Source organism: Ambystoma mexicanum, chromosome 1q (assembly GCF_040938575.1).
Source record: "Ambystoma mexicanum isolate Mex_15411 chromosome 1q, UKY_AmexF1_1, whole genome shotgun sequence".
NCBI classification, from domain to species: domain Eukaryota; kingdom Metazoa; phylum Chordata; class Amphibia; order Caudata; family Ambystomatidae; genus Ambystoma; species Ambystoma mexicanum.
The window spans coordinates 109,863,142-109,875,936 of NC_090922.1; the positions used below are offsets into that span (position 1 = coordinate 109,863,142).

The 12,795-nt window shown below is 46.7% G+C and overlaps 1 protein-coding gene across 3 annotated transcripts in view; it reads right to left on the reverse strand.

Moving 5' to 3' along the window:
- The window catches only part of ZC3H18 (zinc finger CCCH-type containing 18), a 1,042,429-nt gene that overhangs the window by 791,406 nt on the left and 238,228 nt on the right, over positions 1-12,795 (reverse strand). The window lies entirely within an intron of this gene.

Consider the following 12,795-nt stretch of genomic DNA (forward strand, 5'->3'; position numbering starts at 1 on the left):
AGCGGCTGCGAGCATGGTAAAACAACAATTAGGCAGGGTTCTGTGATAGGGCTGTAGATTATGTAAGTTAAGCACAACTGGAATGGCTGCAAGCAGGTCAGTCAACAGAGCAAAGGGCTTGAAGCACATGAGGAGGCTTATGCAAAAGTCATATGAACAGATTGGCAGAGCAGGAATTTAGGCACAATGCAGGGAAAATCAAACCAGAAGAGCAACAATGCAGAGGACCTGGTATGTCAGAGGACTGGGGAACACTCTGAGTGGGGATTGAATTGTGCAGTGTCAAATAGGCATAGGTCAATGGGTGCAGATTTAGAACATACCTTAATGCCTGTGGCGTAGTTGGATGCAGTGCATTAGGTATGATCCTACTTAAATGATACGCGAAGCCCAAGCTGCCGCTGTTGTGCTACCCCCTCATGATAAGTTGCAGGTTTTGTTGGGTAAAGGGGCTACATATCCCTCCAATTGAGATGAGGGTGGTTAGGAAGGGACCGGGGTGTTACTACAAAATGTGCTTGAACTGCATGCTTTTCTTTTTCAACAGAATTGATATATTTGTTAACAGTGCTGTACACTACAATTGGCTAACAGAACATAAACTAATGGACATGACATACTGGCACAATGGTGGGAAAGGTCTGAAGCATGAGCTGGAATGTTAGAGGGCTCAGGAGTCCAGTGAAGAGTGGGAAATTCTAGATGTATTTGGGGAGGCATGGAATACAGTTGCCATATATCGGTTACGCTCACCTGGTATCCACAGGGACAACACCCAGCCCTGGTTGGATGATTTGCATTCTCGAACCCTCTCCCAGTCCCTTGGTAAGGCCTCTGGTTAAAGATGGGTCTTAATATTGTAAAAGGTGGATTCTCTGTCCTGCTTCTCGTGGCAGAGGCACGTAGATGTGGGGGGCGAGCAGCAAACAAATTACTTCACTGGTGCAAGCCCCTCTGTGGGAATCCAGGCCAGCTGCGACTCCGTAGGTTTGCTGCTTTACAGTATTTATATGCAGTTGTTATGTTCCTCTTAATTCAAATAATAATGTCTTGCTTCTTTCCTTTGAGGTATGGAAAGTTATTTTGGTGTTGTCATGCAGTTTGAAGATGAGCATGGGCCGGTAGGCGAAAGCGCAATACGCAGCGCTGTTTCACCTTTTATATTGCTAGCCAGTGTCTTTTCTCTCCTTGCAGGTTGCGATGTTCCTCGCCGAGCGCCGTAATGTTCCAGCAATGATACTGACCAGGAGAGGACTACCCAGGTAAGAATTGTGTTGCTTTCTTCATTCGGGAGGAAACTTGAGTAAACGTTTACTAATGCTGTCTTTCTTTCTCCTCTTTCCAGGCTGGTATGCCAGGATGCATGCGGTGCCGGATGAAGTCAGTCAGTCAGTCAGTCAGTCTCTCTCTGTCTCTGTCTCTCTCTCTGAATAACGCAAAGCATGTTCTGCTGTTGAGTGTGGTTTAAATGGTCGCAGGTAAAATAGTCCCAGGCCTGCCACACCCAAAAGACTAGGCGACATATCTCAGTTCCTTGTAACTGAGCTGTGTGTGTGCCTCCATGTTGGCTGAACACACCCCCCCCCCCCCCAAAGTTAAATAGTCCCATTCTAATGTTGGTCGTCATGATGGTTATGAGCCTGCGCCAATGGCGCCAGGACTGACTCCAAGAGAGTCTTGGATGAGGTTGTAAGGCCTATGACCTGGCCCTAACTGTAAGGCTGATTTGCCAGCCAGGGGCAAGGGTCATGACAGCACTCCCCTCCCAGCCCCCACCCCTTCCTCAAGGCACCTCTCACGGTGGCACTTCTGCCTGGTCCTGGTTTGGCTGGGTAATTCTGATGGAACTTTTTAATTAAGCGAGGTGCATGGATGTATTCACTAGGTTCCCATGATCTGTCTTGAGGGCCGTATCCCTTCCAATCAACTAAGTAGTATAGTTTGGATCTGGTGTATATTGAGTCTAGGATGTCCTTTACTTCAAACTCTGGTTCTCCGTCAACTAATACTGGTTTTGGTGGTGTTGTAAACTGAGTACCGGGTTGTACCGGTTTCAGGAGTGATACGTGAAACACAGGATGAATCTGCATAGTGGGTGGTAGGGCTAATTTAAATGCCACTGGATTTATTATGGATTCAATAGAATAAGGTCCCAGATATTGGGGACGAAAAGTCAGTTTTATGGGAACATATTTTGATGCTAACCAGACCTCTTCTCCAATTTGATAGTCGGGGGCTTTACTACGATGTTGGTCAGCAAATTTCTTTTGTCTGTTCTTGGCTTGGAGTAAATTTTCTGCTGCTTCTTTGAAGGCCTGTGAAATAGTCGTATGTAGGGTTTTAACCGCTGGCATTTCCAAAGGGGTTGGGAGATCCAATTCTGAAGTACGTGGATGTCTACCATATATAGTGTAGAAAGGGGTTTGTCCAGTGCTGGTGTGTAATGAATTATTATAGGCATATTCAGATATCCATAACAAGTGCTTCCAATTTCTTTCCACTTGATGTAACATGCAACAGAAGTATTGCTCGAGGGTTTGGTTTGTTCTTTCTGTTTGGCCATCTGTTTGAGGATGGTGACTTGTGGATAGTCGAATGTCAATTTGGGCCTTATAACAGCATTTCCTCCAGAAGTTAGATACAAACTGACAACCTCGATCTAAGATCAAGACCGATGGAAAGCCATGTAGCTGTACGATTTCCTTCAGGAGTACTTTTGCTAAATTGGATGCATTTGGATGACCCTTAAAAGGAAGAAAGTGTGCCATTTTAGAGAACAAGTCTACAACTACTAAGATGGTGTTGAATCCTTGACTGGGAGGTAGACCTGTAATGAAATCAAGGGACAGTGTGTGCCATGGTGCGGGAGGAATTTCCAATGGTTTGAGAAGACGAGCTGGTTTCTGCTTTTGGGACTTGTTTTGTGCACACACCGCAAGATTGGATAAATTGTATGATGTCTTTACGCCACGAGGGCCACCAATAGTTTAGTTTTACTTTAGCTAGAGTTTTGTCAATTCCAGGATGACCTTCAAGCAGGGAGTCGTGATAACCCGACATAACATGCTCTTGCAAGTCTTTACTTGGCAGGTATAGACGGTTCCTAAAATATGGTAACCGGTCTTTAATGGTGTAATGTTCTCCTTGAGTACACCACTCTTGTGAGAAAGTGGGATCCATTAAGAGTTGAATCTTGTTTTGGAGTTCACCCTGTGTCAATGTTGTCGTAAGACCCAGGAGTTTGTCTTCTGGAATGATGGCTACTGGATGTGGAGTTATGTATTCATTTTCCTCAACACCCATGCGGGACAAGGCGTCAGCTTTTCTGTTTCGGACTCCTGGCCGGTAGGTGATTGAGCCTTTGCTGTTTTTAGGTATTGCAGGTTTCGATGATCAGTTATTTATTGATTGATATTTTATTTCTATCGTGCTCGTGCACAAGTGTTTCAGAGCGCGACAAGGCAAGGGAGGGGAACAGGGGAGAACAAAACAGCGATCTTACTAGGCCCAGTGACATTGAGAACGCGCAAGTGCATGGGAGAGGGGGGAGGGGAAAAGTGCATGGAACGAGGGAGAGGTGGAAAGTGCGAAGCAGAGGAGAAACAGATAACAATAAATAAATAATAAAGGCAACAAACAGTGGTAATGCAGCCAGCAATTTGCAAGTGCTAGGTTTAAGGCAGCAGACAGGGTAGGTCTGATAAATGCAGGAAGAAAAAGGGGGAGGGGGGGTGTATGGGTACAGATATAGACCCCAGTGCAAGGGGTGGCCCGGAGGCAGTGCGGGAGGGTGACAGGATGAGCAGGTACCTGGGCCCAAAGGACAGAGGGTGGCCAGGTGCACAGTGCCAAGAGAGAACAGATCAGCAGGGGAGAGGGGGAGCGAAGACAGAAGAAAAGAGGAAGGTCTTGAGGTGCTTCCGGAACCGGAGATGATTCTCCTCAAGTTTAAGAGTGGCAGGGAGGCTGTTCCAGAGGGAGGCCCCAGCCGAAGACCGAGATCTACCCCCAGCTCGTTTTAGAAAAACGACTGACCCCGAGTGAGCTGGAGGTAGAGGAGCGAAGAGCTCAAGAGGGGAGGTATTTGCAGAGGGATAGCTGAAGGTATTTTGACCCAGGCCCCAGAAAGCCGTGTGGACAATGCAGAGGGTTTTGAATTTAATCCTTGCATCCACTGGGAGCCAGTGAAGAGATTTCAGAGCTGGAGAGATACGATTCCCCCAGGGCTTGAGGCCAAGGACAAGTCTCGTAGTCCTGTTCTGGATTAGTTGCAGGGGGCAGAGAATAGAGGCAGGTAGAGTTAGAAAGAGGCTGTTACAATAGTCCAAGCTAGAGAGAACCAGAGCTTGAGATACCACGAGCATCTGGGGAATGAGAGGAAAGGCAGAGTACCTCTGAGGAGGTGCAGTCGGAAATTTGACTTTTTAAGAGACCTCAGAGATGTAGGCGGAGAATGAAAGGGTGGAGTCAAAGATGACCCCGAGGTTCTTAGCCTCGCAGGTGGGTGTAGGAGGAGGGCCAAGGGAGGCCGGCCAGAGAGTGAGGGGAAAGGATGGTGAAGGTGTGCCCATGAGGAGGATCTCTGTCTTGCTGGCATTCAGACAAAGATCATTGGCGGCACACCAATCTTGAATGGCAGTTAGGCAATCAGAGATGAGAGAGGGAGAGGAGGTGGCAGAGGGCAGCCTGAAAATGAGTCGAGTGTCGTCAGCGTAGCACTGGAAATTTGAGCAGAAAATGGCAATAAAGTGGGCGAGAGTTGCCAGGTATGGTTGAAAAGCCAGGGCGAGAGGTTAGACCCCTGGGGAACACCACAGGTAGAGAGGAAGATAGATGAAAGGAAGGACCCAAGTTGGACCTGCGAGGGTCGATTGGAGAGGAAAGAGGTCAGCCAGGTCAGAGCCTGATCAGTGATACCCAGGTTTTCACAGAGACGGTTGAGCAGGATAGTATGGTTGACCGTGTCGAAGGCAGAAGAGATCGAGGAGGATGAGGACAGAGGGAATGTTAGAGTCAAGGTTGGTGAGCAGAGCTTCACGGATGTATAGGAGAGCAGTTTCTGTGCTTCTGGCAGCTCTGAAGCCTGACTGGTGGTCATGGAGACAGCCAACAGAATTGGAATGAAGGTTAAGCTGAGAGATGGCCAACTTTTCCAGGAGTTTTCCAAGAAAGGGAGTAATGGAAATTGGGCGATAGTTAGCTGGACAAGAAGGATCAGCTGTGGGTTTCTTGGGAAGAGGATGCACAAAGGAGTGCTTCAAGGGTGAGGGGATGGATCCAGAGGCAAAGGAGTGGTTGCAAAAATCAGAAAGGGCCGGAGCGGGGTGTTAATGTGGTCCTTGATGGTTTTAGAGGAACAGGGATGAACCTGTTTTAAAGAGGCTTTCATAGATCAGACTTGTCTAGCATCCTCGTCAGGGGTGAAAAGAGGAAAGGACGGCATTTCAATGCCAGTCAACATGGAGGCATCCACATAGCTTGGCTCCTTGGACCCAAGCTATGCGGTATAGTGTTTTGGGTGTGGTAGCCTAGGGACTATTTTACCTGGATTATTTCTTGATTCTATTTAAAATCACACCCGACTTGGAGAACACGCTTTGCGTTATTTTGGAATCCTGCAACGTGACGCTCATCGTGTTCAACAGTATATGTGCGAACCTCGGAAGAACAGCACCTGAAAAACAAAAGGGACATCGTTATTAGCAGCAGCTTACCGGTGATTCCACCGCTAGCTGCCCTCTGCTCCTGCAAACAGCATCCAAGGAACAGCGAGCCTCCCGGACCGTCGGATCTGCAAAAGGAGAGAAACAAGACATTAGACATTTACAATTGTGCCGGCAGCTTACCTCTCAAGTCGCCCATCGACCAACAAAGCCTTGGGACTTCTTGCTCCGGGTGAGCACCGCAACCTACATGAACAAAAGACAACAGGTTAGCAAAGGCAAGGCATCATAGCGCTGTGCATAGCGCCTACTTACCCCATCAAGGCGCTCTCGAAACACCATCACCTGCCGGTGAGTCCAAATTCAGCCAACGTTCCACAGCGAACTTCTGCGCACCTAAGGAGAGAGAAAAGACATTATTGAATCCAAGAAAGGCTTACAATATAACAGTAATAAGACCTACCTGAAAGACTCCAAGGGGCAGCATCAGTGAAGTAACTAGGTCGCACTCGCACACAAAGGACAACGTGCCCCTGCCAAGAAGGCAGGACGGAGAGCACGCCAAAATCCATAACAAGTTGAGGAAAGGTCTGGGTAGGGGCTGCAGGATACGGGGTGTTGGGAGGCTCTTACCCCAGTTGTCCAGTCTTGGACATTGCCCACCTATTTTCCAGGCAGAACTTCCCCGCTGATTATACCAGGGAGCAGCTGAGAAGGGCACCAGAGTCCCCGCAGCTGGGTGGCGTCCCTATGGATACCAGGTGAGAGTAACAGGAGCGTTGCAAATTCCAAAAGGCATTACCTGGTATTCATATAAGCTGTATTTGGTACGAAAGGCAGTTTTCCATTTGTCTCCTTTCTTCACTCGAACAAGATGGTAAGGCCCCCTAAGGTCCAGTTTGGTATAGATTTGGGCGTCTTTGACTTGATCCAATAATTCGGGAATAAAGGGCAGTTGATAACGTTTTTTTACTGTGATCTGGTTTAATGCGCGATAGTCGATGCAAGTCCTCAAATCTCCTTCCTTCTTCGGTACGAAGAATAAAGGACTGGCTGCCGGCGATTAAGATATGCGGATAAATCCATTTGCCAGGTACTGATCAAGGTAAGAATTCAAATGGAGGTTTTCTGGTTCAGTAAGTGCATAGATTCGACCACAAGGAATTTGCGCACCAGGTATGAGGTCAATCTGCCAATCGTAGGGCCTGTGCAGTGGTAGAGTATTGGCTTGTTCTTTCTGGAACACGTCTTGAAAATCTTGGTATTCATTTGGTAGAGTACTAGTCACACCTAGTACAATCGCTGCCGTACTGGGAGTGGCAGATGTACATAAGTCTGTTTTTCCCTTTTCTTGGTAATAACAGGTGCGAGCACAATCATCGGAAAAGGCCAACTTCTTGGCACGCCAATCTATTAGAGGGCTGTGAGCTACCAACCATGGCATCCCTAAGATTAGTCGAAACCGAGGAGCTTTGATGAGATCGAATGCAATAGATTCTTGGTGTCCATCCCGGCACAGTAGGGTTAGTGCTGCTGTACATTGGGTTACTGATCCGGAAGCCATTTCTGTCCCATCAACAGTAGTAACTTTTTCAGTAGTCGACTTGGAGCATAAGGGAAGCCTCATTTCTGCTGCCTGATCTTGGTCTACATAATTCCCAACTGTTCCGCTGTCTATGTATGCTTCGACAGCATGCATCCGAGACGGTTGTTGGTGATTGATCAAAATTACTGCTAATGCAAAGTGTGATGTCTGTGGCTCATCCTTCTCGTTCAACAAGTGGACCTCTACGCTTGCCGGGCTTGGTAGTTTTCCAATCCTTTGTCATCTTCCTTCTCTGTGGCTCCAACAATTTTTCTTGGTGGTTTCACTGGACATTCTTTGAGGAAGTGGCCTGATTTTCCACACTATAAGCATAACTGCGGTTGCCTTCTCTTGTCTCTTTCAGTTTTAGTTAAAGGGGGCCATACACCTCCAATTTGCATAGGTTCTACCGTATTTTCCAATGTACATGGAACATTATCCTTTGACCGGACATACACAGCTCGAGTGTCTAACCCAGGGGTCTCCAACCTTTATGTTAGCTAAAGCTAGTTGTAGTGGAGATCAACTGTGGAGAACTACTAGCGGGTGATATCTGAGTGGGGATATTTATAAACCTCTGAATTTTTAACAATATTTTTTTGGCCCAATTATTTCCTCTCTATAAACAGATGGAATAACATATGCCTTCACGATTATATTAAGAACTTCAAAACCCTCTTTGTTGCATTATTATTTATTAGTAGCGGTCTCAAAAAGACAGATATTTGTTGGACTACCACACAAATATCCTGTAATTCTTGTGCCCTTCCTTTGCGTTTTATGCAGGCTTTCTACATGCTAGGCACACTATTGTTTTCCAAATGTGCATTTCACACTTCCATCAACAAAACAAAAAAGTAATTTCCAAATAGAAAAATGCTGCTTGCGTTCAGTAGTTTGTTGAATTTATTTTTGTCAGACACCACACATACTCTGTTATTTGCGTGCCCCTCTGTGTTTTAGCACAGGTTATATTTATAAAGATGTTATATGCTTGTCAAACTGGTTAATCACAAATAACTGCTTCTGTTGTGCTGACAGCAGTTTTTAGGAAATTCAACTGTGGGTTCATGGGTGCCAACTTTTGATTTTCACTACGGGGCAGAAATAGCCCCACCTGTGCCCTGAATATAAGCAAGCAACCAGCCCAATCCATAACCTGGCCAAACACATTTTATAGCCTCAAGCCGAGGGATCGTATCCCTCCAGGACTGAAATCTCTGCACTGGCTCCCAGTGGCTGCGAGGATTAAGTTCAAAACCCTCTGTATTGGCCACAAGGCCTTCTGGGGCCTAGGGCTTCAATACCTTCAGCTCTCTTCCAAAATATCTTCCTTCTCAAGCTCTTCGCTCCTCCGCCTCCAACTCCCTCAGGGTCAGTCGCTTCTCCAAGCAACGAGTTGGTGGTAAATCTCTTTCCTCGGCTGGGGCCTCCCTCTGGAACAGCCTTCCTGCCTCCCTGAAACTTAAGAATCATCTCCGGTTCCGGAAGCACCTCAAAACCTTTCTCTTTGCTTCTGCCTTTTCTCCTCCTCTCCCCTGCTGACTTCCTGGCCGATACTGAAACTGCACTGGTCACCTGCACTGGTCACCTGGCAACCCACCCTGCTCTCAAGCCCAGGCCCCCCCACCCCAGTCGCACACCTGCACTGACTTCCTGGCAACCCCCCGCACTTAGGGACTGTTCTTTACCCCTACAGTTCCACCATTAGCACTTGACACCTGATGTCTGCACTACCCACCAGCTGGCCGGACGCTACTTATTTATTTATTATCCCATGACTACACTGTCCCCTTCCCCTCACCCCTGCACTTTCCTCCTTCCCCCTTCCCGTGCACTTGCGTGATCTGAATGACACCTGCCCTAGTAGGATCATTGTCTGTCTTCTCTCTGTTCCCCCTCCCTTGCCTCGTCGCGCCTTGAAACACTTATGATATGATATGATATGATATGATATAGCATTTAGTTTTCAATATATAACATCTCAGCATTGGTCTGTCAACCTGCTGAGCTACCCTGGTAGGCGTCCACTGTACAGCGTGTCTATGGATCGCTTAATGTACTAAAAGTGGGTTTTGGAAAGAAGCCACATGAAAGAAATTGCACTATGTTTTAAATATTATTTTGAACATTTCCAGGCGAGCGGCAGTGCTACTGTGATATTTTCATTGCGTGGTAGCAATGATTCTGATCCTGCCCAGCCCCTCTGACACCTCTGGCAAACAAGAGCAGCTTGCTTAAGCAAGACAGTGTCGGGGGCGCACAAGGCCAACTCTGGTACTACAGGCGGCTTGCAGAAGTGATACTGACATCTGTCGGGGAACTTCTAAGCAGTTCCATGTGGCACAGCAGCCAAGCTCCCTGCCTGCAATTGGGACGACCAGGGTTCGGATCCCGAGCAAGGAAAATAACCGCAGAACACAGCATTGAATAATTTAACTTTAAAAAGGGTTTATTTTTCAGTATTTCCAGCGCGGGCGACTGAAGAGGCACAGGCGAGCTACTAGCCGCCCGCGATCGACTGTTTGGCGACCACTGGTCTAACCATATCCGGTCCACTTTTCGGTCTTGTAATCTGATCTAATTGCACCACAAGGTTGATGAATTCTCCACAGTCTTTAGGTGGGTTAACAACTTCAGCAAGGACATCCTTTAGTTCCCCTGGTAGACCCCGATGAAATAGTGTGGTCCCTTTTTTCCTCAGGCCACCCAGCTTTAATGACTAGTCTGTTAAATGTTGCTATATATTTAAGCAGGTCTTGACTTCCTTGACGGAGTGACAAAAGTTTGTCTAATGTTTGGCCTTGGGTATGACGAGCAAAGAGTTTTTTCATTTCCATCTGGAAACCCCCAAAGTTGTAACAACGGGTTATCCTGACTTACCAATGGTACCGACCAATCCGCAGCACTGCCACTCAGATATGACAAGACAAAAGCAACCCACGTTTGGTTGTTAGGAAAAGCCCCAGGTCTGCAAAGGAAATGAAGACGACGCTGGTTCATGAACATTGCGTACTTCTTGGGGTCCCCTGTAAATCGTTCAGGTGGAGCTAAAAACTGCCCCAGGAATGGTTATTTGTACTGGATTGGTGGAAGAAGTTGGTAGAGGTGCTGGGGGAATGTTACCAGGCAATGGGGTCTGTCCTGCCTGTGATTGGAGCAATTGTCTACTTATTTCGTCGGTACAATCCTTAGTAACAATCAAATCCCCCCTAAGAGCGTTGGTTTCTTGCCTGGATGAATGCTTAATACTATACTCAGTGTGGATCTAGATAGATCGGACATATGCCCTGACAGGTCACTAGACCAGCAAAGGTACTGCTGGACGGAATGTTTGAGCTGAATGTCATCGATGCTTGGAGAATACTTAACACATCTACTCGTGCCTACACGCTTGACTCCTCGGTTCACGATTCACATTCCCGTACTGATGTATGGATGATCTCAGGGGCACTTATGGGATCAGTGGGGGAAGTGGATATACTTCCTAGAACATTTTCGGACCCGTCATTAACTATTGCGGTAGGCCCTGCCCTGTGACAAGGTCTTCATGGATATTTAAGCCACAAGCCTTACAGAATGAATTGTTTTGTATTGATCTAGAAAAACAGACTTATTTTGAAGAAAATGTAGGCACTGTTGATACGTACTCTACCTTCTGGGAAGCATTTAAGGTGTATATCCGTGGCATAGCTATGTCCATGGAATTTGGGATATTGAAGTCGATTCAGAGAGAAAAACAAGCGAAACGTTGCTGGGTCAGATGGAGTGGCTGTACGCAGTATCTTCCCAGCAGGAGACCCTGGGGGAAATTAAAACTGAGCTAGACAAGTTTAGAGCACTAGCAGATGTGGAGGTAAAATATTTGACACCCTCAAGACGACACGTAGATATGTTGAGAGGGAGCCCCCAGCCAAATTGCTGGCCAGAACTATACAGCAGACCGGGGGGGGGGGGGGGGTGGAAACAACATATCAACTGTGAGGGATGGTCTGGACAAATTGTACACACTGAGACTGAGATTAAAGTGTTCCAATTATCTTATGTAGACTTATACGCGAATACCGACAACTGCCCCTATACCGACATTGGAAATTAGACAGTCTCCCCATAGATATCACAGGGTACACGAGGGGCTCAACCTTGAAATAACTGTAGAGGCAATTTCCCGGCAATTATAGCGCTTTCTGCCGGAAAAGCCCCAGGTCCAGACGGACTGACAGCAGACTTATTTAATATACAATACAGAAATATACCGTCCCCACTGACTCCTGGAGGTTTGGGAGGAGGCATGTGATGGGGGAAAGCGTCCAGCTATGAGGGAGGCAATTATAATGGTGCTAGTGAAACCTGATAAACCGGCGGATCAATGTGGTTCCTAAGGGCCTCTCTCATTGATAAATACAGACGTTCGAATATTTGCAAAGGTGATCGCCACTAGATTGGCACCCTATATGCGGTATATAGTGCATCCCGACCAGTCCAGTTTTGTGCGGGGGGCGGTCTGAACAGCGTTAAATCTGAGACGGATATTTGATATACTTGCAGATTGACCCAAACCCCCAGGCAGTCGCACCAACCCTTGATATACAAAAGGCGCTTGACTCTGTATCTTGGAAGTTTATTTCCGCAAATGTAACTTCGGCCCCCGTTTTATATCATGGATTCAGCTGTATGCAGCCCCATCAGCCTAAGTCAGAACTAATGACACCCACTCTTCTCTTGTAAAAATTATGAGAGGCACTAAGCAAGGTTGCCTGCTTGTGTCCCTATTATTCCCCATCGTAATTCAACCACTGGCAGATCTAGCTCGGCATAGACACGCACACAGGGTGATTAGACCGACAGGGTCGCCAGACATCATATCCTTATATGCTGATGATGCAATACCAAACTTTTGAAACCCTGAGGTACACTTCAGGCGGATCATGAGAGATGTAGTGAAATTTGGCAAGCTCTCTGGACTGAAGGTTACTTGTACCAAATCAGAGTTGTTCCCATTAACTGATGGAAGGATGAAGCCCAAATACCTGCTGGGATTCAGATGGTCACTCATGGAGCTGAAATACTTGGGAAAACTAGTGTCGAGAAGCCCCTTTAAATTGATAGACTGTAACTATAGTTAATATGCATCTATGGTGACAGTTAAGCTTGGGAATTGGGCGAAGTTCCCACTCACTTTAGCTGGTAGGACCCAACTATTTCCTTTGCAGAATTCTCAGTTTTCTAAATTTATCCTCAGTTTTTCATGCCCAGGTTTCATATTCACTGCGGTCTTAGATATTCCCATTGAGAAAGATGAACTCTTACTGCTTTGACTGGTTTCAAATGTGTTGCACATTCTCTAGTGTCCCTTAGTTGTATTGGGAAAAAGCGATTCTGGCAGAGGGATCCTAAAACCAAAATACCTTGCTTTTTGCTCCCAGCTTTCTGGTGTTGATGGATGACCACACGTCTTGGCTGTCTGTTGGTTGCTCTTGAATGCAAGGCCTACATTTAATATTGATTGTTTGCTTCTTGTCCATTCATTTTAAACAACCTTTACTT